The 26,216-nt window shown below is 37.3% G+C and overlaps 18 non-coding genes across 18 annotated transcripts; all 18 read left to right on the top strand.

Moving 5' to 3' along the window:
- Window positions 1-1,042: 1,042 nt before the first annotated feature.
- TRNAR-UCU (transfer RNA arginine (anticodon UCU)) lies at window positions 1,043-1,133 on the top strand. Its single transcript is given in 2 exon segments — window positions 1,043-1,079; window positions 1,098-1,133. It is a non-coding gene; the product is annotated as a tRNA-Arg (tRNA).
- Window positions 1,134-2,647: 1,514 nt separating this feature from the next.
- Window positions 2,648-2,720, top strand: TRNAK-UUU (transfer RNA lysine (anticodon UUU)). The gene has a single exon. It is a non-coding gene; the product is annotated as a tRNA-Lys (tRNA).
- Window positions 2,721-3,047: 327 nt separating this feature from the next.
- TRNAR-UCU (transfer RNA arginine (anticodon UCU)) lies at window positions 3,048-3,138 on the top strand. The gene is given in 2 exon segments: window positions 3,048-3,084; window positions 3,103-3,138. It is a non-coding gene; the product is annotated as a tRNA-Arg (tRNA).
- A 1,920-nt stretch (window positions 3,139-5,058) lies between these two features.
- Window positions 5,059-5,149, top strand: TRNAR-UCU (transfer RNA arginine (anticodon UCU)). The gene is given in 2 exon segments: window positions 5,059-5,095; window positions 5,114-5,149. It is a non-coding gene; the product is annotated as a tRNA-Arg (tRNA).
- Window positions 5,150-6,668: 1,519 nt separating this feature from the next.
- Window positions 6,669-6,741, top strand: TRNAK-UUU (transfer RNA lysine (anticodon UUU)). The gene has a single exon. It is a non-coding gene; the product is annotated as a tRNA-Lys (tRNA).
- Window positions 6,742-8,673: 1,932 nt separating this feature from the next.
- On the top strand, window positions 8,674-8,746 carry TRNAK-UUU (transfer RNA lysine (anticodon UUU)). The gene has a single exon. It is a non-coding gene; the product is annotated as a tRNA-Lys (tRNA).
- Window positions 8,747-9,073: 327 nt separating this feature from the next.
- Window positions 9,074-9,164, top strand: TRNAR-UCU (transfer RNA arginine (anticodon UCU)). The gene is given in 2 exon segments: window positions 9,074-9,110; window positions 9,129-9,164. It is a non-coding gene; the product is annotated as a tRNA-Arg (tRNA).
- A 1,518-nt stretch (window positions 9,165-10,682) lies between these two features.
- On the top strand, window positions 10,683-10,755 carry TRNAK-UUU (transfer RNA lysine (anticodon UUU)). Its single transcript has one exon. It is a non-coding gene; the product is annotated as a tRNA-Lys (tRNA).
- A 1,932-nt stretch (window positions 10,756-12,687) lies between these two features.
- TRNAK-UUU (transfer RNA lysine (anticodon UUU)) lies at window positions 12,688-12,760 on the top strand. Its single transcript has one exon. It is a non-coding gene; the product is annotated as a tRNA-Lys (tRNA).
- Window positions 12,761-13,087: 327 nt separating this feature from the next.
- On the top strand, window positions 13,088-13,178 carry TRNAR-UCU (transfer RNA arginine (anticodon UCU)). Its single transcript is given in 2 exon segments — window positions 13,088-13,124; window positions 13,143-13,178. It is a non-coding gene; the product is annotated as a tRNA-Arg (tRNA).
- A 1,920-nt stretch (window positions 13,179-15,098) lies between these two features.
- Window positions 15,099-15,189, top strand: TRNAR-UCU (transfer RNA arginine (anticodon UCU)). The gene is given in 2 exon segments: window positions 15,099-15,135; window positions 15,154-15,189. It is a non-coding gene; the product is annotated as a tRNA-Arg (tRNA).
- A 1,519-nt stretch (window positions 15,190-16,708) lies between these two features.
- On the top strand, window positions 16,709-16,781 carry TRNAK-UUU (transfer RNA lysine (anticodon UUU)). The gene has a single exon. It is a non-coding gene; the product is annotated as a tRNA-Lys (tRNA).
- Window positions 16,782-18,713: 1,932 nt separating this feature from the next.
- On the top strand, window positions 18,714-18,786 carry TRNAK-UUU (transfer RNA lysine (anticodon UUU)). The gene has a single exon. It is a non-coding gene; the product is annotated as a tRNA-Lys (tRNA).
- Window positions 18,787-19,113: 327 nt separating this feature from the next.
- TRNAR-UCU (transfer RNA arginine (anticodon UCU)) lies at window positions 19,114-19,204 on the top strand. The gene is given in 2 exon segments: window positions 19,114-19,150; window positions 19,169-19,204. It is a non-coding gene; the product is annotated as a tRNA-Arg (tRNA).
- A 1,518-nt stretch (window positions 19,205-20,722) lies between these two features.
- TRNAK-UUU (transfer RNA lysine (anticodon UUU)) lies at window positions 20,723-20,795 on the top strand. Its single transcript has one exon. It is a non-coding gene; the product is annotated as a tRNA-Lys (tRNA).
- A 1,936-nt stretch (window positions 20,796-22,731) lies between these two features.
- TRNAK-UUU (transfer RNA lysine (anticodon UUU)) lies at window positions 22,732-22,804 on the top strand. Its single transcript has one exon. It is a non-coding gene; the product is annotated as a tRNA-Lys (tRNA).
- Window positions 22,805-23,131: 327 nt separating this feature from the next.
- TRNAR-UCU (transfer RNA arginine (anticodon UCU)) lies at window positions 23,132-23,222 on the top strand. The gene is given in 2 exon segments: window positions 23,132-23,168; window positions 23,187-23,222. It is a non-coding gene; the product is annotated as a tRNA-Arg (tRNA).
- A 1,918-nt stretch (window positions 23,223-25,140) lies between these two features.
- TRNAR-UCU (transfer RNA arginine (anticodon UCU)) lies at window positions 25,141-25,231 on the top strand. Its single transcript is given in 2 exon segments — window positions 25,141-25,177; window positions 25,196-25,231. It is a non-coding gene; the product is annotated as a tRNA-Arg (tRNA).
- Window positions 25,232-26,216: the final 985 nt, after the last annotated feature.

Raw genomic sequence — 26,216 nt, 5'->3', positions numbered from 1 at the left:
TCAAAGGCTTTGTGTTCAAACACCAGCTGGGTCAATTTTATCCCTCCTCTTATTTTATAACTAATTGAAACAGTAACAAGCAATGCCTGCGTCTGCATCACCAGAAACATTTACCAAAATGGCAGTGAAAGAAAGTCTACTTAAACAGAGTGTGTTTGCTTTGAAAACACTGCATAATCTATGCCCAAGAGGAAGTTCCCAAAGAAACTGCTGAAAATGTATGTAATTTAGTAGGTAGTAATAGTATTTGGCACTTTATTGATTTCACAAGGTCATTTTAGACACATGATTTCTAAGTCAGCCGAAAATGAGATAGTACAAATTTCAGGATTTAAAATGGATTACGTGTGCTGCTGAAATTTCAAATGCTTAACACCTTCAATGCTATAGGAGATTTTCCTCCTGTGCTGAATGATCTGTAAATCCATTGTTCATGACGAGCTCAGCTCGTCATAAGCACACGACAAGTGTACTGCACCACGAGCTGAGCTCGTCATGAGCATGGAAGGGGTTAAAACATCAATTTGTTATTAAACTCTACAAATTTGATTGCTAATATATGTAACCATATTAATACACAGAGTGTAGGTCAGTGTACGTCCACATTTGTTTAGCTGATTTTAAGACAGAGTATAGCAGAGCCTGGATAGCTCAGTCGGTAGAGCATCAGACTTTTAATCTGAGAGTCCAGGGTTCAAGTCCCTGTTCAGGCGGTTGCTTCCTTTAAAGAAAAATTACTCTAATTGGATGCTCTTTTTGTGTTCCCCTGCATGACGAAAATAAGATATTCCATTACTAAAATTGCAAAAACGTCTTTCATGGAGTTGTGAAATGCACATCTGCCTCATATATCATGTGCCATTTGACTAAACTTAAGTCGTACGTAGACTTACCTAAGGTATCATGTAACTTGAGACGGTGAATATAATTTCCCCAATTCAATATTCAAAATAAATCCATGGTTATAGTATCAAATGAACTTTATAAAGCTGATCAACATTATTTCATTTCAGAATATCTCTGCACCTAATCAGAACGTATTGGCTCTGTGGCGCAATGGATAGCGCATTGGACTTCTAGGTGAATGTAAAAAAGATATTCAAAGGTTGTGGGTTCGAATCCCACCAGAGTCAGTTTTATCCCTATTTACTTCATAACTGTTTAAAAGAGTAATAAACAGTGCATGCATGCTTCTGCTTCACCAAAAAGGGCAGTGAAAGGAAGTCTATTTTAAATAGATACTATTCAAATTACGCAATCTTTGCAGAAGAGGAAATTGGCAGCTGTACTTATGAAAATGTAATTTACTCAGAAGTAAGATTTTGGGCCCTTCCTTAATTTTACAATGTCAATAAAAACATATGACTTCTAAGTCAGCAAAAAAAATGAGATAGTAGCAATTTCAGGACTTACAATAAGGTTAAATTTACTGAAGAGATTTCCAATTCTTGAAGTACCAATTCATTATTATATTCCGCGTATTCAGTACTTAATACCGGCAACCATCTTAAGAAACGTAGTGATAGTTGGGACACTTCCAAATGTTGATAAGGTCATTTTGTGGAGCGGCCTCTCCGAGCCTGGATAGCTCAGTCGGGAGAGCATCAGTCTTTTAATCTGAGGGCCCAGGGTTCAAGTCCCTGTTCAGGCGGCTTGGTTAAAGAAAAGGTATATCAATTGCATACTCTTTTCAGGATCCAATGAATGGGGAGTCCTATTAGAGATGTTTCAAAAAAGTCTTAATCAAGTCATTACATACCCATCTGTCTTCTACATTCTTTGACAAGGGTTAAGAAGACTTACCCAAACTGTATCATGTAGTTTGTTGATTATCTTTTACCCAATTCAATGTTCAAAATGTAAGGTAGTGTCCGATTAACTTGATAAAGTTGGTCAACAGCTGATAGGTCATCTTTTTATTTGTGAATCTCTGATCACCGTGTTGAATCAGGTCGGATCTCTAGTGCAATGGATAGCGGCTTGGAGTCCTAGACGAATGTAGCAAAAGCATTCAAAGGCTTTGTGTTCAAACACCAGCTGGGTCAATTTTATCCCTCCTCTTATTTTATAACTAATTGAAACAGTAACAAGCAATGCCTGCGTCTGCATCACCAGAAACATTTACCAAAATGGCAGTGAAAGAAAGTCTACTTAAACAGAGACTGTTTGCTTTGAAAACATTGCATAATCTATGCCCAAGAGGAAGTTCCCAAAGAAACTGCTGAAAATGTATGTAATTTAGTAGGTAGTAATAGTATTTGGCACTTTATTGATTTCACAAGGTCATTTTAGACACATGATTTCTAAGTCAGCCGAAAATGAGATAGTACAAATTTCAGGATTTAAAATGGATTACGTGTGCTGCTGAAATTTCAAATGCTTAACACCTTCAATGCTACAGGAGATTTTCCTCCTGTGCTGAATGATCTGTAAATCCATTGTCCATGACGAGCTCAGCTCGTCATAAGCACACGACAAGTGTACTGCACGAAGAGCTGAGCTCGTCATGAGCATGGAAGGGGTTAAAACATCAATTTGTTATTAAACTCTACAAATTTGATTGCTAATATATGTAACCATATTACATTAGTGTAGGTCAGTGTACGTCCACATTTGTTTAGCTGATTTTAAGACAGAGTATAGCAGAGCCTGGATAGCTCAGTCGGTAGAGCATCAGACTTTTAATCTGAGGGTCCAGGGTTCAAGTCCCTGTTCAGGCGGTTGCTTCCTTTAAAGAAAAATTACTCTAATTGGATGCTCTTTTTGTGTTCCCCTGCATGACGAATAAGATATTCCATTACTAAAATTGCAAAAATGTCTTTCATGGAGTTGTGAAATGCACATCTGCCTCATATATCATGTGCCATTTGACTAAACTTAAGTCGTACGTAGACTTACCTAAGGTATCATGTAACTTGAGACGGTGAATATAATTTCCCCAATTCAATATTCAAAATAAATCCATGGTTATAGTATCAAATGAACTTTATAAAGCTGATCAACATTATTTCATTTCAGAATATCTCTGCACCTAATCAGAGCGTATTGGCTCTGTGGCGCAATGGATAGCGCATTGGACTTCTAGGTGAATGTAAAAAAGATATTCAAAGGTTGTGGGTTCGAATCCCACCAGAGTCAGTTTTATCCCTATTTATTTCATAACTGTTTAAAAGAGTAATAAACAGTGCATGCATGCTTCTGCTTCACCAAAAAGGGCAGTGAAAGGAAGTCTATTTTAAATAGATACTATTCAAATTACGCAATCTTTGCAGAAGAGGAAATTGGCAGCTGTACTTATGAAAATGTAATTTACTCAGAAGTAAGATTTTGGGCCCTTCCTTAATTTTACAATGTCAATAAAAACATATGACTTCTAAGTCAGCAAAAAAAATTAGATAGTAGCAATTTCAGGACTTACAATAAGGTTACATTTACTGAAGAGATTTCAAATGCTTGAAGTACCAATTCATTATTATATTCCGCGTATTCAGTACTTAATACCGGCAACCATCTGAAGAAACGTAGTGATAGTTGGGACACTTCCAAATGTTGATAAGGTCATTTTGTGGAGCGATCTCTCGATGCCTGGATAGCTCAGTCGGGAGAGCATCAGACTTTTAATCTGAGGGCCCAGGGTTCAAGTCCCTGTTCAGGCGGCTTGGTTAAAGAAAAGGTATGTCAATTGCATACTCTTTTCAGGATCCAATGAATGGGGAGTCCTATTAGAGATGTTTCAAAAAAGTCTTAATCAAGTCATTACATACCCATCTGTCTTCTACATTCTTTGACAAGGGTTAAGAAGACTTACCCAAACTGTATCATGTAGTTTGTTGATTATCTTTTAACCAATTCAATGTTCAAAATGTAAGGTAGTGTCCGATTAACTTGATAAAGTTGGTCAACAGCTGATAGGTCATCTTTTTATTTGTGAATCTCTGATCACCGTGTTGAATCAGGTCGGATCTCTAGTGCAATGGATAGCGGCTTGGAGTCCTAGACGAATGTAGCAAAAGCATTCAAAGGCTTTGTGTTCAAACACCAGCTGGGTCAATTTTATCCCTCCTCTTATTTTATAACTAATTGAAACAGTAACAAGCAATGCCTGCGTCTGCATCACCAGAAACATTTACCAAAATGGCAGTGAAAGAAAGTCTACTTAAACAGAGTGTGTTTGCTTTGAAAACACTGCATAATCTATGCCCAAGAGGAAGTTCCCAAAGAAACTGCTGAAAATGTATGTAATTTAGTAGGTAGTAATAGTATTTGGCACTTTATTGATTTCACAAGGTCATTTTAGACACATGATTTCTAAGTCAGCCGAAAATGAGATAGTACAAATTTCAGGATTTAAAATGGATTACGTGTGCTGCTGAAATTTCAAATGCTTAACACCTTCAATGCTACAGGAGATTTTCCTCCTGTGCTGAATGATCTGTAAATCCATTGTTCATGACGAGCTCAGCTCGTCATAAGCACACGACAAGTGTACTGCACCACGAGCTGAGCTCGTCATGAGCATGGAAGGGGTTAAAACATCAATTTGTTATTAAACTCTACAAATTTGATTGCTAATATATGTAACCATATTAATACACAGAGTGTAGGTCAGTGTACGTCCACATTTGTTTAGCTGATTTTAAGACAGAGTATAGCAGAGCCTGGATAGCTCAGTCGGTAGAGCATCAGACTTTTAATCTGAGAGTCCAGGGTTCAAGTCCCTGTTCAGGCGGTTGCTTCCTTTAAAGAAAAATTACTCTAATTGGATGCTCTTTTTGTGTTCCCCTGCATGACGAAAATAAGATATTCCATTACTAAAATTGCAAAAACGTCTTTCATGGAGTTGTGAAATGCACATCTGCCTCATATATCATGTGCCATTTGACTAAACTTAAGTCGTACGTAGACTTACCTAAGGTATCATGTAACTTGAGACGGTGAATATAATTTCCCCAATTCAATATTCAAAATAAATCCATGGTTATAGTATCAAATGAACTTTATAAAGCTGATCAACATTATTTCATTTCAGAATATCTCTGCACCTAATCAGAACGTATTGGCTCTGTGGCGCAATGGATAGCGCATTGGACTTCTAGGTGAATGTAAAAAAGATATTCAAAGGTTGTGGGTTCGAATCCCACCAGAGTCAGTTTTATCCCTATTTACTTCATAACTGTTTAAAAGAGTAATAAACAGTGCATGCATGCTTCTGCTTCACCAAAAAGGGCAGTGAAAGGAAGTCTATTTTAAATAGATACTATTCAAATTACGCAATCTTTGCAGAAGAGGAAATTGGCAGCTGTACTTATGAAAATGTAATTTACTCAGAAGTAAGATTTTGGGCCCTTCCTTAATTTTACAATGTCAATAAAAACATATGACTTCTAAGTCAGCAAAAAAAAATGAGATAGTAGCAATTTCAGGACTTACAATAAGGTTAAATTTACTGAAGAGATTTCCAATTCTTGAAGTACCAATTCATTATTATATTCCGCGTATTCAGTACTTAATACCGGCAACCATCTTAAGAAACGTAGTGATAGTTGGGACACTTCCAAATGTTGATAAGGTCATTTTGTGGAGCGGCCTCTCCGAGCCTGGATAGCTCAGTCGGGAGAGCATCAGTCTTTTAATCTGAGGGCCCATGGTTCAAGTCCCTGTTCAGGCGGCTTGGTTAAAGAAAAGGTATATCAATTGCATACTCTTTTCAGGATCCAATGAATGGGGAGTCCTATTCGAGATGTTTCAAAAAAGTCTTAATCAAGTCATTACATACCCATCTGTCTTCTACATTCTTTGACAAGGGTTAAGAAGACTTACCCAAACTGTATCATGTAGTTTGTTGATTATCTTTTACCCAATTCAATGTTCAAAATGTAAGGTAGTGTCCGATTAACTTGATAAAGTTGGTCAACAGCTGATAGGTCATCTTTTTATTTGTGAATCTCTGATCACCGTGTTGAATCAGGTCGGATCTCTAGTGCAATGGATAGCGGCTTGGAGTCCTAGACGAATGTAGCAAAAGCATTCAAAGGCTTTGTGTTCAAACACCAGCTGGGTCAATTTTATCCCTCCTCTTATTTTATAACTAATTGAAACAGTAACAAGCAATGCCTGCGTCTGCATCACCAGAAACATTTACCAAAATGGCAGTGAAAGAAAGTCTACTTAAACAGAGACTGTTTGCTTTGAAAACATTGCATAATCTATGCCCAAGAGGAAGTTCCCAAAGAAACTGCTGAAAATGTATGTAATTTAGTAGGTAGTAATAGTATTTGGCACTTTATTGATTTCACAAGGTCATTTTAGACACATGATTTCTAAGTCAGCCGAAAATGAGATAGTCCAAATTTCAGGATTTAAAATGGATTACGTGTGCTGCTGAAATTTCAAATGCTTAACACCTTCAATGCTACAGGAGATTTTCCTCCTGTGCTGAATGATCTGTAAATCCATTGTTCATGACGAGCTCAGCTCGTCATAAGCACACGACAAGTGTACTGCACGAAGAGCTGAGCTCGTCATGAGCATGGAAGGGGTTAAAACATCAATTTGTTATTAAACTCTACAAATTTGATTGCTAATATATGTAACCATATTAATACATAGAGTGTAGGTCAGTGTACGTCCACATTTGTTTAGCTGATTTTAAGACAGAGTATAGCAGAGCCTGGATAGCTCAGTCGGTAGAGCATCAGACTTTTAATCTGAGGGTCCAGGGTTCAAGTCCCTGTTCAGGCGGTTGCTTCCTTTAAAGAAAAATTACTCTAATTGGATGCTCTTTTTGTGTTCCCCTGCATGACGAATAAGATATTCCATTACTAAAATTGCAAAAACGTCTTTCATGGAGTTGTGAAATGCACATCTGCCTCATATATCATGTGCCATTTGACTAAACTTAAGTCGTACGTAGACTTACCTAAGGTATCATGTAACTTGAGACGGTGAATATAATTTCCCCAATTCAATATTCAAAATAAATCCATGGTTATAGTATCAAATGAACTTTATAAAGCTGATCAACATTATTTCATTTCAGAATATCTCTGCACCTAATTAGAGCGTATTGGCTCTGTGGCGCAATGGATAGCGCATTGGACTTCTAGGTGAATGTAAAAAAGATATTCATAGGTTGTGGGTTCGAATCCCACCAGAGTCAGTTTTATCCCTATTTATTTCATAACTGTTTAAAAGAGTAATAAACAGTGCATGCATGCTTCTGCTTCACCAAAAAGGGCAGTGAAAGGAAGTCTATTTTAAATAGATACTATTCAAATTACGCAATCTTTGCAGAAGAGGAAATTGGCAGCTGTACTTATGAAAATGTAATTTACTCAGAAGTAAGATTTTGGGCCCTTCCTTAATTTTACAATGTCAATAAAAACATATGACTTCTAAGTCAGCAAAAAAAATGAGATAGTAGCAATTTCAGGACTTACAATAAGGTTAAATTTACTGAAGAGATTTCAAATGCTTGAAGTACCAATTCATTATTATATTCCGCGTATTCAGTACTTAATACCGGCAACCATCTTAAGAAATGTAGTGATAGTTGGGACACTTCCAAATGTTGATAAGGTCATTTTGTGGAGCGGCCTCTCCGAGCCTGGATAGCTCAGTCGGGAGAGCATCAGTCTTTTAATCTGAGGGCCCAGGGTTCAAGTCCCTGTTCAGGCGGCTTGGTTAAAGAAAAGGTATATCAATTGCATACTCTTTTCAGGATCCAATGAATGGGGAGTCCTATTAGAGATGTTTCAAAAAAGTCTTAATCAAGTCATTACATACCCATCTGTCTTCTACATTCTTTGACAAGGGTTAAGAAGACTTACCCAAACTGTATCATGTAGTTTGTTGATTATCTTTTACCCAATTCAATGTTCAAAATGTAAGGTAGTGTCCGATTAACTTGATAAAGTTGGTCAACAGCTGATAGGTCATCTTTTTATTTGTGAATCTCTGATCACCGTGTTGAATCAGGTCGGATCTCTAGTGCAATGGATAGCGGCTTGGAGTCCTAGACGAATGTAGCAAAAGCATTCAAAGGCTTTGTGTTCAAACACCAGCTGGGTCAATTTTATCCCTCCTCTTATTTTATAACTAATTGAAACAGTAACAAGCAATGCCTGCGTCTGCATCACCAGAAACATTTACCAAAATGGCAGTGAAAGAAAGTCTACTTAAACAGAGACTGTTTGCTTTGAAAACATTGCATAATCTATGCCCAAGAGGAAGTTCCCAAAGAAACTGCTGAAAATGTATGTAATTTAGTAGGTAGTAATAGTATTTGGCACTTTATTGATTTCACAAGGTCATTTTAGACACATGATTTCTAAGTCAGCCGAAAATGAGATAGTACAAATTTCAGGATTTAAAATGGATTACGTGTGCTGCTGAAATTTCAAATGCTTAACACCTTCAATGCTACAGGAGATTTTCCTCCTGTGCTGAATGATCTGTAAATCCATTGTCCATGACGAGCTCAGCTCGTCATAAGCACACGACAAGTGTACTGCACGAAGAGCTGAGCTCGTCATGAGCATGGAAGGGGTTAAAACATCAATTTGTTATTAAACTCTACAAATTTGATTGCTAATATATGTAACCATATTACATTAGTGTAGGTCAGTGTACGTCCACATTTGTTTAGCTGATTTTAAGACAGAGTATAGCAGAGCCTGGATAGCTCAGTCGGTAGAGCATCAGACTTTTAATCTGAGGGTCCAGGGTTCAAGTCCCTGTTCAGGCGGTTGCTTCCTTTAAAGAAAAATTACTCTAATTGGATGCTCTTTTTGTGTTCCCCTGCATGACGAATAAGATATTCCATTACTAAAATTGCAAAAATGTCTTTCATGGAGTTGTGAAATGCACATCTGCCTCATATATCATGTGCCATTTGACTAAACTTAAGTCGTACGTAGACTTACCTAAGGTATCATGTAACTTGAGACGGTGAATATAATTTCCCCAATTCAATATTCAAAATAAATCCATGGTTATAGTATCAAATGAACTTTATAAAGCTGATCAACATTATTTCATTTCAGAATATCTCTGCACCTAATCAGAGCGTATTGGCTCTGTGGCGCAATGGATAGCGCATTGGACTTCTAGGTGAATGTAAAAAAGATATTCAAAGGTTGTGGGTTCGAATCCCACCAGAGTCAGTTTTATCCCTATTTATTTCATAACTGTTTAAAAGAGTAATAAACAGTGCATGCATGCTTCTGCTTCACCAAAAAGGGCAGTGAAAGGAAGTCTATTTTAAATAGATACTATTCAAATTACGCAATCTTTGCAGAAGAGGAAATTGGCAGCTGTACTTATGAAAATGTAATTTACTCAGAAGTAAGATTTTGGGCCCTTCCTTAATTTTACAATGTCAATAAAAACATATGACTTCTAAGTCAGCAAAAAAAATTAGATAGTAGCAATTTCAGGACTTACAATAAGGTTACATTTACTGAAGAGATTTTAAATGCTTGAAGTACCAATTCATTATTATATTCTGCGTATTCAGTACTTAATACCGGCAACCATCTTAAGAAACGTAGTGATAGTTGGGACACTTCCAAATGTTGATAAGGTCATTTTGTGGAGCGATCTCTCGATGCCTGGATAGCTCAGTCGGGAGAGCATCAGACTTTTAATCTGAGGGCCCAGGGTTCAAGTCCCTGTTCAGGCGGCTTGGTTAAAGAAAAGGTATATCAATTGCATACTCTTTTCAGGATCCAATGAATGGGGAGTCCTATTCGAGATGTTTCAAAAAAGTCTTAATCAAGTCATTACATACCCATCTGTCTTCTACATTCTTTGACAAGGGTTAAGAAGACTTACCCAAACTGTATCATGTAGTTTGTTGATTATCTTTTACCCAATTCAATGTTCAAAATGTAAGGTAGTGTCCGATTAACTTGATAAAGTTGGTCAACAGCTGATAGGTCATCTTTTTATTTGTGAATCTCTGATCACCGTGTTGAATCAGGTCGGATCTCTAGTGCAATGGATAGCGGCTTGGAGTCCTAGACGAATGTAGCAAAAGCATTCAAAGGCTTTGTGTTCAAACACCAGCTGGGTCAATTTTATCCCTCCTCTTATTTTATAACTAATTGAAACAGTAACAAGCAATGCCTGCGTCTGCATCACCAGAAACATTTACCAAAATGGCAGTGAAAGAAAGTCTACTTAAACAGAGACTGTTTGCTTTGAAAACATTGCATAATCTATGCCCAAGAGGAAGTTCCCAAAGAAACTGCTGAAAATGTATGTAATTTAGTAGGTAGTAATAGTATTTGGCACTTTATTGATTTCACAAGGTCATTTTAGACACATGATTTCTAAGTCAGCCGAAAATGAGATAGTCCAAATTTCAGGATTTAAAATGGATTACGTGTGCTGCTGAAATTTCAAATGCTTAACACCTTCAATGCTACAGGAGATTTTCCTCCTGTGCTGAATGATCTGTAAATCCATTGTTCATGACGAGCTCAGCTCGTCATAAGCACAAGACAAGTGTACTGCACGACGAGCTGAGCTCGTCATGAGCATGGAAGGGGTTAAAACATCAATTTGTTATTAAACTCTACAAATTTGATTGCTAATATATGTAACCATATTAATACACAGAGTGTAGGTCAGTGTACGTCCACATTTGTTTAGCTGATTTTAAGACAGAGTATAGCAGAGCCTGGATAGCTCAGTCGGTAGAGCATCAGACTTTTAATCTGAGGGTCCAGGGTTCAAGTCCCTGTTCAGGCGGGTGCTTCCTTTAAAGAAAAATTACTCTAATTGGATGCTCTTTTTGTGTTCCCCTGCATGACGAATAAGATATTCCATTACTAAAATTGCAAAAACGTCTTTCATGGAGTTGTGAAATGCACATCTGCCTCATATATCATGTGCCATTTGACTAAACTTAAGTCGTACGTAGATTTACCTAAGGTATCATGTAACTTGAGACGGTGAATATAATTTCCCCAATTCAATATTCAAAATAAATCCATGGTTATAGTATCAAATGAACTTTATAAAGCTGATCAACATTATTTCATTTCAGAATATCTCTGCACCTAATTAGAGCGTATTGGCTCTGTGGCGCAATGGATAGCGCATTGGACTTCTAGGTGAATGTAAAAAAGATATTCATAGGTTGTGGGTTCGAATCCCACCAGAGTCAGTTTTATCCCTATTTATTTCATAACTGTTTAAAAGAGTAATAAACAGTGCATGCATGCTTCTGCTTCACCAAAAAGGGCAGTGAAAGGAAGTCTATTTTAAATAGATACTATTCAAATTACGCAATCTTTGCAGAAGAGGAAATTGGCAGCTGTACTTATGAAAATGTAATTTACTCAGAAGTAAGATTTTGGGCCCTTCCTTAATTTTACAATGTCAATAAAAACATATGACTTCTAAGTCAGCAAAAAAAATGAGATAGTAGCAATTTCAGGACTTACAATAAGGTTAAATTTACTGAAGAGATTTCAAATGCTTGAAGTACCAATTCATTATTATATTCCGCGTATTCAGTACTTAATACCGGCAACCATCTTAAGAAATGTAGTGATAGTTGGGACACTTCCAAATGTTGATAAGGTCATTTTGTGGAGCGGCCTCTCCGAGCCTGGATAGCTCAGTCGGGAGAGCATCAGTCTTTTAATCTGAGGGCCCAGGGTTCAAGTCCCTGTTCAGGCGGCTTGGTTAAAGAAAAGGTATATCAATTGCATACTCTTTTCAGGATCCAATGAATGGGGAGTCCTATTAGAGATGTTTCAAAAAAGTCTTAATCAAGTCATTACATACCCATCTGTCTTCTACATTCTTTGACAAGGGTTAAGAAGACTTACCCAAACTGTATCATGTAGTTTGTTGATTATCTTTTACCCAATTCAATGTTCAAAATGTAAGGTAGTGTCCGATTAACTTGATAAAGTTGGTCAACAGCTGATAGGTCATCTTTTTATTTGTGAATCTCTGATCACCGTGTTGAATCAGGTCGGATCTCTAGTGCAATGGATAGCGGCTTGGAGTCCTAGACGAATGTAGCAAAAGCATTCAAAGGCTTTGTGTTCAAACACCAGCTGGGTCAATTTTATCCCTCCTCTTATTTTATAACTAATTGAAACAGTAACAAGCAATGCCTGCGTCTGCATCACCAGAAACATTTACCAAAATGGCAGTGAAAGAAAGTCTACTTAAACAGAGACTGTTTGCTTTGAAAACATTGCATAATCTATGCCCAAGAGGAAGTTCCCAAAGAAACTGCTGAAAATGTATGTAATTTAGTAGGTAGTAATAGTATTTGGCACTTTATTGATTTCACAAGGTCATTTTAGACACATGATTTCTAAGTCAGCCGAAAATGAGATAGTACAAATTTCAGGATTTAAAATGGATTACGTGTGCTGCTGAAATTTCAAATGCTTAACACCTTCAATGCTACAGGAGATTTTCCTCCTGTGCTGAATGATCTGTAAATCCATTGTCCATGACGAGCTCAGCTCGTCATAAGCACACGACAAGTGTACTGCACGAAGAGCTGAGCTCGTCATGAGCATGGAAGGGGTTAAAACATCAATTTGTTATTAAACTCTACAAATTTGATTGCTAATATATGTAACCATATTACATTAGTGTAGGTCAGTGTACGTCCACATTTGTTTAGCTGATTTTAAGACAGAGTATAGCAGAGCCTGGATAGCTCAGTCGGTAGAGCATCAGACTTTTAATCTGAGGGTCCAGGGTTCAAGTCCCTGTTCAGGCGGTTGCTTCCTTTAAAGAAAAATTACTCTAATTGGATGCTCTTTTTGTGTTCCCCTGCATGACGAATAAGATATTCCATTACTAAAATTGCAAAAATGTCTTTCATGGAGTTGTGAAATGCACATCTGCCTCATATATCATGTGCCATTTGACTAAACTTAAGTCGTACGTAGACTTACCTAAGGTATCATGTAACTTGAGACGGTGAATATAATTTCCCCAATTCAATATTCAAAATAAATCCATGGTTATAGTATCAAATGAACTTTATAAAGCTGATCAACATTATTTCATTTCAGAATATCTCTGCACCTAATCAGAGCGTATTGGCTCTGTGGCGCAATGGATAGCGCATTGGACTTCTAGGTGAATGTAAAAAAGATATTCAAAGGTTGTGGGTTCGAATCCCACCAGAGTCAGTTTTATCCCTATTTATTTCATAACTGTTTAAAAGAGTAATAAACAGTGCATGCATGCTTCTGCTTCACCAAAAAGGGCAGTGAAAGGAAGTCTATTTTAAATAGATACTATTCAAATTACGCAATCTTTGCAGAAGAGGAAATTGGCAGCTGTACTTATGAAAATGTAATTTACTCAGAAGTAAGATTTTGGGCCCTTCCTTAATTTTACAATGTCAATAAAAACATATGACTTCTAAGTCAGCAAAAAAAATTAGATAGTAGCAATTTCAGGACTTACAATAAGGTTACATTTACTGAAGAGATTTCAAATGCTTGAAGTACCAATTCATTATTATATTCCGCGTATTCAGTACTTAATACCGGCAACCATCTTAAGAAACGTAGTGATAGTTGGGACACTTCCAAATGTTGATAAGGTCATTTTGTGGAGCGATCTCTCGATGCCTGGATAGCTCAGTCGGGAGAGCATCAGACTTTTAATCTGAGGGCCCAGGGTTCAAGTCCCTGTTCAGGCGGCTTGGTTAAAGAAAAGGTATGTCAATTGCATACTCTTTTCAGGATCCAATGAATGGGGAGTCCTATTAGAGATGTTTCAAAAAAGTCTTAATCAAGTCATTACATACCCATCTGTCTTCTACATTCTTTGACAAGGGTTAAGAAGACTTACCCAAACTGTATCATGTAGTTTGTTGATTATCTTTTAACCAATTCAATGTTCAAAATGTAAGGTAGTGTCCGATTAACTTGATAAAGTTGGTCAACAGCTGATAGGTCATCTTTTTATTTGTGAATCTCTGATCACCGTGTTGAATCAGGTCGGATCTCTAGTGCAATGGATAGCGGCTTGGAGTCCTAGACGAATGTAGCAAAAGCATTCAAAGGCTTTGTGTTCAAACACCAGCTGGGTCAATTTTATCCCTCCTCTTATTTTATAACTAATTGAAACAGTAACAAGCAATGCCTGCGTCTGCATCACCAGAAACATTTACCAAAATGGCAGTGAAAGAAAGTCTACTTAAACAGAGTGTGTTTGCTTTGAAAACACTGCATAATCTATGCCCAAGAGGAAGTTCCCAAAGAAACTGCTGAAAATGTATGTAATTTAGTAGGTAGTAATAGTATTTGGCACTTTATTGATTTCACAAGGTCATTTTAGACACATGATTTCTAAGTCAGCCGAAAATGAGATAGTACAAATTTCAGGATTTAAAATGGATTACGTGTGCTGCTGAAATTTCAAATGCTTAACACCTTCAATGCTACAGGAGATTTTCCTCCTGTGCTGAATGATCTGTAAATCCATTGTTCATGACGAGCTCAGCTCGTCATAAGCACACGACAAGTGTACTGCACCACGAGCTGAGCTCGTCATGAGCATGGAAGGGGTTAAAACATCAATTTGTTATTAAACTCTACAAATTTGATTGCTAATATATGTAACCATATTAATACACAGAGTGTAGGTCAGTGTACGTCCACATTTGTTTAGCTGATTTTAAGACAGAGTATAGCAGAGCCTGGATAGCTCAGTCGGTAGAGCATCAGACTTTTAATCTGAGAGTCCAGGGTTCAAGTCCCTGTTCAGGCGGTTGCTTCCTTTAAAGAAAAATTACTCTAATTGGATGCTCTTTTTGTGTTCCCCTGCATGACGAAAATAAGATATTCCATTACTAAAATTGCAAAAACGTCTTTCATGGAGTTGTGAAATGCACATCTGCCTCATATATCATGTGCCATTTGACTAAACTTAAGTCGTACGTAGACTTACCTAAGGTATCATGTAACTTGAGACGGTGAATATAATTTCCCCAATTCAATATTCAAAATAAATCCATGGTTATAGTATCAAATGAACTTTATAAAGCTGATCAACATTATTTCATTTCAGAATATCTCTGCACCTAATCAGAACGTATTGGCTCTGTGGCGCAATGGATAGCGCATTGGACTTCTAGGTGAATGTAAAAAAGATATTCAAAGGTTGTGGGTTCGAATCCCACCAGAGTCAGTTTTATCCCTATTTACTTCATAACTGTTTAAAAGAGTAATAAACAGTGCATGCATGCTTCTGCTTCACCAAAAAGGGCAGTGAAAGGAAGTCTATTTTAAATAGATACTATTCAAATTACGCAATCTTTGCAGAAGAGGAAATTGGCAGCTGTACTTATGAAAATGTAATTTACTCAGAAGTAAGATTTTGGGCCCTTCCTTAATTTTACAATGTCAATAAAAACATATGACTTCTAAGTCAGCAAAAAAAAATGAGATAGTAGCAATTTCAGGACTTACAATAAGGTTAAATTTACTGAAGAGATTTCCAATACTTGAAGTACCAATTCATTATTATATTCCGCGTATTCAGTACTTAATACCGGCAACCATCTTAAGAAACGTAGTGATAGTTGGGACACTTCCAAATGTTGATAAGGTCATTTTGTGGAGCGGCCTCTCCGAGCCTGGATAGCTCAGTCGGGAGAGCATCAGTCTTTTAATCTGAGGGCCCAGGGTTCAAGTCCCTGTTCAGGCGGCTTGGTTAAAGAAAAGGTATATCAATTGCATACTCTTTTCAGGATCCAATGAATGGGGAGTCCTATTCGAGATGTTTCAAAAAAGTCTTAATCAAGTCATTACATACCCATCTGTCTTCTACATTCTTTGACAAGGGTTAAGAAGACTTACCCAAACTGTATCATGTAGTTTGTTGATTATCTTTTACCCAATTCAATGTTCAAAATGTAAGGTAGTGTCCGATTAACTTGATAAAGTTGGTCAACAGCTGATAGGTCATCTTTTTATTTGTGAATCTCTGATCACCGTGTTGAATCAGGTCGGATCTCTAGTGCAATGGATAGCGGCTTGGAGTCCTAGACGAATGTAGCAAAAGCATTCAAAGGCTTTGTGTTCAAACACCAGCTGGGTCAATTTTATCCCTCCTCTTATTTTATAACTAATTGAAACAGTAACAAGCAATGCCTGCGTCTGCATCACCAGAAACATTTACCAAAATGGCAGTGAAAGAAAGTCTACTTAAACAGAGACTGTTTGCTTTGAAAACATTGCATAATCTATGCCCAAGAGGAAGTTCCCAAAGAAACTGCTGAAAATGTATGTAATTTAGTAGGTAGTAATAGTATTTGGCACTTTATTGATTTCACAAGGTCATTTTAGACACATGATTTCTAAGTCAGCCGAAAATGAGATAGTCCAAATTTCAGGATTTAAAATGGATTACGTGTGCTGCTGAAATTTCAAATGCTTAACACCTTCAATGCTACAGGAGATTTTCCTCCTGTGCTGAATGATCTGTAAATCCATTGTTCATGACGAGCTCAGCTCGTCATAAGCACACGACAAGTGTACTGCACGAAGAGCTGAGCTCGTCATGAGCATGGAAGGGGTTAAAACATCAATTTGTTATTAAACTCTACAAATTTGATTGCTAATATATGTAACCATATTAATACATAGAGTGTAGGTCAGTGTACGTCCACATTTGTTTAGCTGATTTTAAGACAGAGTATAGCAGAGCCTGGATAGCTCAGTCGGTAGAGCATCAGACTTTTAATCTGAGGGTCCAGGGTTCAAGTCCCTGTTCAGGCGGTTGCTTCCTTTAAAGAAAAATTACTCTAATTGGATGCTCTTTTTGTGTTCCCCTGCATGACGAATAAGATATTCCATTACTAAAATTGCAAAAACGTCTTTCATGGAGTTGTGAAATGCACATCTGCCTCATATATCATGTGCCATTTGACTAAACTTAAGTCGTACGTAGACTTACCTAAGGTATCATGTAACTTGAGACGGTGAATATAATTTCCCCAATTCAATATTCAAAATAAATCCATGGTTATAGTATCAAATGAACTTTATAAAGCTGATCAACATTATTTCATTTCAGAATATCTCTGCACCTAATTAGAGCGTATTGGCTCTGTGGCGCAATGGATAGCGCATTGGACTTCTAGGTGAATGTAAAAAAGATATTCATAGGTTGTGGGTTCGAATCCCACCAGAGTCAGTTTTATCCCTCTTTATTTCATAACTGTTTAAAAGAGTAATAAACAGTGCATGCATGCTTCTGCTTCACCAAAAAGGGCAGTGAAAGGAAGTCTATTTTAAATAGATACTATTCAAATTACGCAATCTTTGCAGAAGAGGAAATTGGCAGCTGTACTTATGAAAATGTAATTTACTCAGAAGTAAGATTTTGGGCCCTTCCTTAATTTTACAATGTCAATAAAAACATATGACTTCTAAGTCAGCAAAAAAAATGAGATAGTAGCAATTTCAGGACTTACAATAAGGTTAAATTTACTGAAGAGATTTCAAATGCTTGAAGTACCAATTCATTATTATATTCCGCGTATTCAGTACTTAATACCGGCAACCATCTTAAGAAATGTAGTGATAGTTGGGACACTTCCAAATGTTGATAAGGTCATTTTGTGGAGCGGCCTCTCCGAGCCTGGATAGCTCAGTCGGGAGAGCATCAGTCTTTTAATCTGAGGGCCCAGGGTTCAAGTCCCTGTTCAGGCGGCTTGGTTAAAGAAAAGGTATATCAATTGCATACTCTTTTCAGGATCCAATGAATGGGGAGTCCTATTAGAGATGTTTCAAAAAAGTCTTAATCAAGTCATTACATACCCATCTGTCTTCTACATTCTTTGACAAGGGTTAAGAAGACTTACCCAAACTGTATCATGTAGTTTGTTGATTATCTTTTACCCAATTCAATGTTCAAAATGTAAGGTAGTGTCCGATTAACTTGATAAAGTTGGTCAACAGCTGATAGGTCATCTTTTTATTTGTGAATCTCTGATCACCGTGTTGAATCAGGTCGGATCTCTAGTGCAATGGATAGCGGCTTGGAGTCCTAGACGAATGTAGCAAAAGCATTCAAAGGCTTTGTGTTCAAACACCAGCTGGGTCAATTTTATCCCTCCTCTTATTTTATAACTAATTGAAACAGTAACAAGCAATGCCTGCGTCTGCATCACCAGAAACATTTACCAAAATGGCAGTGAAAGAAAGTCTACTTAAACAGAGACTGTTTGCTTTGAAAACATTGCATAATCTATGCCCAAGAGGAAGTTCCCAAAGAAACTGCTGAAAATGTATGTAATTTAGTAGGTAGTAATAGTATTTGGCACTTTATTGATTTCACAAGGTCATTTTAGACACATGATTTCTAAGTCAGCCGAAAATGAGATAGTACAAATTTCAGGATTTAAAATGGATTACGTGTGCTGCTGAAATTTCAAATGCTTAACACCTTCAATGCTACAGGAGATTTTCCTCCTGTGCTGAATGATCTGTAAATCCATTGTCCATGACGAGCTCAGCTCGTCATAAGCACACGACAAGTGTACTGCACGAAGAGCTGAGCTCGTCATGAGCATGGAAGGGGTTAAAACATCAATTTGTTATTAAACTCTACAAATTTGATTGCTAATATATGTAACCATATTACATTAGTGTAGGTCAGTGTACGTCCACATTTGTTTAGCTGATTTTAAGACAGAGTATAGCAGAGCCTGGATAGCTCAGTCGGTAGAGCATCAGACTTTTAATCTGAGGGTCCAGGGTTCAAGTCCCTGTTCAGGCGGTTGCTTCCTTTAAAGAAAAATTACTCTAATTGGATGCTCTTTTTGTGTTCCCCTGCATGACGAATAAGATATTCCATTACTAAAATTGCAAAAATGTCTTTCATGGAGTTGTGAAATGCACATCTGCCTCATATATCATGTGCCATTTGACTAAACTTAAGTCGTACGTAGACTTACCTAAGGTATCATGTAACTTGAGACGGTGAATATAATTTCCCCAATTCAATATTCAAAATAAATCCATGGTTATAGTATCAAATGAACTTTATAAAGCTGATCAACATTATTTCATTTCAGAATATCTCTGCACCTAATCAGAGCGTATTGGCTCTGTGGCGCAATGGATAGCGCATTGGACTTCTAGGTGAATGTAAAAAAGATATTCAAAGGTTGTGGGTTCGAATCCCACCAGAGTCAGTTTTATCCCTATTTATTTCATAACTGTTTAAAAGAGTAATAAACAGTGCATGCATGCTTCTGCTTCACCAAAAAGGGCAGTGAAAGGAAGTCTATTTTAAATAGATACTATTCAAATTACGCAATCTTTGCAGAAGAGGAAATTGGCAGCTGTACTTATGAAAATGTAATTTACTCAGAAGTAAGATTTTGGGCCCTTCCTTAATTTTACAATGTCAATAAAAACATATGACTTCTAAGTCAGCAAAAAAAATTAGATAGTAGCAATTTCAGGACTTACAATAAGGTTACATTTACTGAAGAGATTTCAAATGCTTGAAGTACCAATTCATTATTATATTCCGCGTATTCAGTACTTAATACCGGCAACCATCTTAAGAAACGTAGTGATAGTTGGGACACTTCCAAATGTTGATAAGGTCATTTTGTGGAGCGATCTCTCGATGCCTGGATAGCTCAGTCGGGAGAGCATCAGACTTTTAATCTGAGGGCCCAGGGTTCAAGTCCCTGTTCAGGCGGCTTGGTTAAAGAAAAGGTATATCAATTGCATACTCTTTTCAGGATCCAATGAATGGGGAGTCCTATTCGAGATGTTTCAAAAAAGTCTTAATCAAGTCATTACATACCCATCTGTCTTCTACATTCTTTGACAAGGGTTAAGAAGACTTACCCAAACTGTATCATGTAGTTTGTTGATTATCTTTTACCCAATTCAATGTTCAAAATGTAAGGTAGTGTCCGATTAACTTGATAAAGTTGGTCAACAGCTGATAGGTCATCTTTTTATTTGTGAATCTCTGATCACCGTGTTGAATCAGGTCGGATCTCTAGTGCAATGGATAGCGGCTTGGAGTCCTAGACGAATGTAGCAAAAGCATTCAAAGGCTTTGTGTTCAAACACCAGCTGGGTCAATTTTATCCCTCCTCTTATTTTATAACTAATTGAAACAGTAACAAGCAATGCCTGCGTCTGCATCACCAGAAACATTTACCAAAATGGCAGTGAAAGAAAGTCTACTTAAACAGAGACTGTTTGCTTTGAAAACATTGCATAATCTATGCCCAAGAGGAAGTTCCCAAAGAAACTGCTGAAAATGTATGTAATTTAGTAGGTAGTAATAGTATTTGGCACTTTATTGATTTCACAAGGTCATTTTAGACACATGATTTCTAAGTCAGCCGAAAATGAGATAGTCCAAATTTCAGGATTTAAAATGGATTACGTGTGCTGCTGAAATTTCAAATGCTTAACACCTTCAATGCTACAGGAGATTTTCCTCCTGTGCTGAATGATCTGTAAATCCATTGTTCATGACGAGCTCAGCTCGTCATAAGCACACGACAAGTGTACTGCACGACGAGCTGAGCTCGTCATGAGCATGGAAGGGGTTAAAACATCAATTTGTTATTAAACTCTACAAATTTGATTGCTAATATATGTAACCATATTAATACACAGAGTGTAGGTCAGTGTACGTCCACATTTGTTTAGCTGATTTTAAGACAGAGTATAGCAGAGCCTGGATAGCTCAGTCGGTAGAGCATCAGACTTTTAATCTGAGGGTCCAGGGTTCAAGTCCCTGTTCAGGCGGGTGCTTCCTTTAAAGAAAAATTACTCTAATTGGATGCTCTTTTTGTGTTCCCCTGCATGACGAATAAGATATTCCATTACTAAAATTGCAAAAACGTCTTTCATGGAGTTGTGAAATGCACATCTGCCTCATATATCATGTGCCATTTGACTAAACTTAAGTCGTACGTAGATTTACCTAAGGTATCATGTAACTTGAGACGGTGAATATAATTTCCCCAATTCAATATTCAAAATAAATCCATGGTTATAGTATCAAATGAACTTTATAAAGCTGATCAACATTATTTCATTTCAGAATATCTCTGCACCTAATTAGAGCGTATTGGCTCTGTGGCGCAATGGATAGCGCATTGGACTTCTAGGTGAATGTAAAAAAGATATTCATAGGTTGTGGGTTCGAATCCCACCAGAGTCAGTTTTATCCCTATTTATTTCATAACTGTTTAAAAGAGTAATAAACAGTGCATGCATGCTTCTGCTTCACCAAAAAGGGCAGTGAAAGGAAGTCTATTTTAAATAGATACTATTCAAATTACGCAATCTTTGCAGAAGAGGAAATTGGCAGCTGTACTTATGAAAATGTAATTTACTCAGAAGTAAGATTTTGGGCCCTTCCTTAATTTTACAATGTCAATAAAAACATATGACTTCTAAGTCAGCAAAAAAAATGAGATAGTAGCAATTTCAGGACTTACAATAAGGTTAAATTTACTGAAGAGATTTCAAATGCTTGAAGTACCAATTCATTATTATATTCCGCGTATTCAGTACTTAATACCGGCAACCATCTTAAGAAATGTAGTGATAGTTGGGACACTTCCAAATGTTGATAAGGTCATTTTGTGGAGCGGCCTCTCCGAGCCTGGATAGCTCAGTCGGGAGAGCATCAGTCTTTTAATCTGAGGGCCCAGGGTTCAAGTCCCTGTTCAGGCGGCTTGGTTAAAGAAAAGGTATATCAATTGCATACTCTTTTCAGGATCCAATGAATGGGGAGTCCTATTAGAGATGTTTCAAAAAAGTCTTAATCAAGTCATTACATACCCATCTGTCTTCTACATTCTTTGACAAGGGTTAAGAAGACTTACCCAAACTGTATCATGTAGTTTGTTGATTATCTTTTACCCAATTCAATGTTCAAAATGTAAGGTAGTGTCCGATTAACTTGATAAAGTTGGTCAACAGCTGATAGGTCATCTTTTTATTTGTGAATCTCTGATCACCGTGTTGAATCAGGTCGGATCTCTAGTGCAATGGATAGCGGCTTGGAGTCCTAGACGAATGTAGCAAAAGCATTCAAAGGCTTTGTGTTCAAACACCAGCTGGGTCAATTTTATCCCTCCTCTTATTTTATAACTAATTGAAACAGTAACAAGCAATGCCTGCGTCTGCATCACCAGAAACATTTACCAAAATGGCAGTGAAAGAAAGTCTACTTAAACAGAGACTGTTTGCTTTGAAAACATTGCATAATCTATGCCCAAGAGGAAGTTCCCAAAGAAACTGCTGAAAATGTATGTAATTTAGTAGGTAGTAATAGTATTTGGCACTTTATTGATTTCACAAGGTCATTTTAGACACATGATTTCTAAGTCAGCCGAAAATGAGATAGTACAAATTTCAGGATTTAAAATGGATTACGTGTGCTGCTGAAATTTCAAATGCTTAACACCTTCAATGCTACAGGAGATTTTCCTCCTGTGCTGAATGATCTGTAAATCCATTGTCCATGACGAGCTCAGCTCGTCATAAGCACACGACAAGTGTACTGCACGAAGAGCTGAGCTCGTCATGAGCATGGAAGGGGTTAAAACATCAATTTGTTATTAAACTCTACAAATTTGATTGCTAATATATGTAACCATATTAATACACAGAGTGTAGGTCAGTGTACGTCCACATTTGTTTAGCTGATTTTAAGACAGAGTATAGCAGAGCCTGGATAGCTCAGTCGGTAGAGCATCAGACTTTTAATCTGAGGGTCCAGGGTTCAAGTCCCTGTTCAGGCGGTTGCTTCCTTTAAAGAAAAATTACTCTAATTGGATGCTCTTTTTGTGTTCCCCTGCATGACGAATAAGATATTCCATTACTAAAATTGCAAAAACGTCTTTCATGGAGTTGTGAAATGCACATCTGCCTCATATATCATGTGCCATTTGACTAAACTTAAGTCGTACGTAGACTTACCTAAGGTATCATGTAACTTGAGACGGTGAATATAATTTCCCCAATTCAATATTCAAAATAAATCCATGGTTATAGTATCAAATGAACTTTATAAAGCTGATCAACATTATTTCATTTCAGAATATCTCTGCACCTAAGCAGGGCGTATTGGCTCTGTGGCGCAATGGATAGCGCATTGGACTTCTAGGTGAATGTAAAAAAGATATTCAAAGGTTGTGGGTTCGAATCCCACCAGAGTCAGTTTTATCCCTATTTACTTCATAACTGTTTAAAAGAGTAATAAACAGTGCATGCATGCTTCTGCTTCACCAAAAAGGGCAGTGAAAGGAAGTCTATTTTAAATAGATACTATTCAAATTACGCAATCTTTGCAGAAGAGGAAATTGGCAGCTGTACTTATGAAAATGTAATTTACTCAGAAGTAAGATTTTGGGCCCTTCCTTAATTTTACAATGTCAATAAAAACATATGACTTCTAAGTCAGCAAAAAAAATGAGATAGTAGCAATTTCAGGACTTACAATAAGGTTAAATTTACTGAAGAGATTTCAAATGCTTGAAGTACCAATTCATTATTATATTCCGCGTATTCAGTACTTAATACCGGCAACCATCTTAAGAAACGTAGTGATAGTTGGGACACTTCCAAATGTTGATAAGGTCATTTTGTGGAGCGGCCTCTCCGAGCCTGGATAGCTCAGTCAGGAGAGCATCAGTCTTTTAATCTGAGGGCCCAGGGTTCAAGTCCCTGTTCAGGCGGCTTGGTTAAAGAAAAGGTATATCAATTGCATACTCTTTTCAGGATCCAATGAATGGGGAGTCCTATTCGAGATGTTTCAAAAAAGTCTTAATCAAGTCATTACATACCCATCTGTCTTCTACATTCTTTGACAAGGGTTAAGAAGACTTACCCAAACTGTATCATGTAGTTTGTTGATTATCTTTTACCCAATTCAATGTTCAAAATGTAAGGTAGTGTCCGATTAACTTGATAAAGTTGGTCAACAGCTGAGAGGTCATCTTTTTATTTGTGAATCTCTGATCACCGTGTTGAATCAGGTCGGATCTCTAGTGCAATGGATAGCGGCTTGGAGTCCTAGACGAATGTAGCAAAAGCATTCAAAGGCTTTGTGTTCAAACACCAGCTGGGTCAATTTTATCCCTCCTCTTATTTTATAACTAATTGAAACAGTAACAAGCAATGCCTGCGTCTGCATCACCAGAAACATTTACCAAAATGGCAGTGAAAGAAAGTCTACTTAAACAGAGACTGTTTGCTTTGAAAACATTGCATAATCTATGCCCAAGAGGAAGTTCCCAAAGAAACTGCTGAAAATGTATGTAATTTAGTAGGTAGTAATAGTATTTGGCACTTTATTGATTTCACAAGGTCATTTTAGACACATGATTTCTAAGTCAGCCGAAAATGAGATAGTACAAATTTCAGGATTTAAAATGGATTACGTGTGCTGCTGAAATTTCAAATGCTTAACACCTTCAATGCTACAGGAGATTTTCCTCCTGTGCTGAATGATCTGTAAATCCATTGTTCATGACGAGCTCAGCTCGTCATAAGCACACGACAAGTGTACTGCACGACGAGCTGAGCTCGTCATGAGCATGGAAGGGGTTAAAACATCAATTTGTTATTAAACTCTACAAATTTGATTGCTAATATATGTAACCATATTAATACACAGAGTGTAGGTCAGTGTACGTCCACATTTGTTTAGCTGATTTTAAGACAGAGTATAGCAGAGCCTGGATAGCTCAGTCCGTAGAGCATCAGACTTTTAATCTGAGGGTCCAGGGTTCAAGTCCCTGTTTAGGCGGTTGCTTCCTTTAAAGAAAAATTACTCTAATTGGATGCTCTTTTTGTGTTCCCCTGCATGACGAATAAGATATTCCATTACTAAAATTGCAAAAACGTCTTTCATGGAGTTGTGAAATGCACATCTGCCTCATATATCATGTGCCATTTGACTAAACTTAAGTCGTACGTAGACTTACCTAAGGTATCATGTAACTTGAGACGGTGAATATAATTTCCCCAATTCAATATTCAAAATAAATCCATGGTTATAGTATCAAATGAACTTTATAAAGCTGATCAACATTATTTCATTTCAGAATATCTCTGCACCTAATCAGAGCGTATTGGCTCTGTGGCGCAATGGATAGCGCATTGGACTTCTAGGTGAATGTAAAAAAGATATTCAAAGGTTGTGGGTTCAAATCCCACCAGAGTCAGTTTTATCCCTATTTACTTCATAACTGTTTAAAAGAGTAATAAACAGTGCATGCATGCTTCTGCTTCACCAAAAAGGGCAGTGAAAGGAAGTCTATTTTAAATAGATACTATTCAAATTACGCAATCTTTGCAGAAGAGGAAATTGTCAGCTGTACTTATGAAAATGTAATTTACTCAGAAGTAAGTTTTTGGGCCCTTCCTTCATTTTACAATGTCAATAAAAACATATGACTTCTAAGTCAGCAAAAAAAATTAGATAGTAGCAATTTCAGGACTTACAATAAGGTTACATTTACTGAAGAGATTTCAAATGCTTGAAGTACCAATTCATTATTATATTCCGCGTATTCAGTACTTAATACCGGCAACCATCTTAAGAAACGTAGTGATAGTTGGGACACTTCCAAATGTTGATAAGGTCATTTTGTGGAGCGGCCTCTCCGAGCCTGGATAGCTCAGTCGGGAGAGCATCAGTCTTTTAATCTGAGGGCCCAGGGTTCAAGTCCCTGTTCAGGCGGCTTGGTTAAAGAAAAGGTGTTAGAATTGGGGGTCTCTGGTTGGCGCAAGTAGGTACTTGTGACAAGCAGGGACCCTCTCCTCTAAGTCAGGGCAAAGGATGACCCTTCAGAATTACCCTTGCTCACCCTCTAGGTGCGTGGCGTGAGCAGCCAAGGCGATTCTCCAGGCGTTAGTCAGTTAAGCATTTGTAGACACACACACAGTAAAATATACCAATCCCCCCACAAATGGACACCAGGCTGTGAGTATATAAAAATACGCTTCTTTATGTAAAATATATATATCTCTTAGGTCAGACTTATCACAAGATCAAATAACGGTTCTGTATGCCCACAGGTTGTAAATAGGCAAGCTCTCTTTTAGTTATAGTTCAAAAATGCACTGTTCTTCTCTTAAGTTGTATTCCACAATGTTCTCTTGATTCTTTGTTTGTTTCTGCACTCGGTTGCGCTTTTGACGGGTGAA

This window comes from Lissotriton helveticus, chromosome 1_1, assembly GCF_964261635.1.
Source record: "Lissotriton helveticus chromosome 1_1, aLisHel1.1, whole genome shotgun sequence".
Lineage (NCBI taxonomy): Eukaryota > Metazoa > Chordata > Amphibia > Caudata > Salamandridae > Lissotriton > Lissotriton helveticus.
This window is presented reverse-complemented; position numbering and strand designations above follow the sequence as displayed.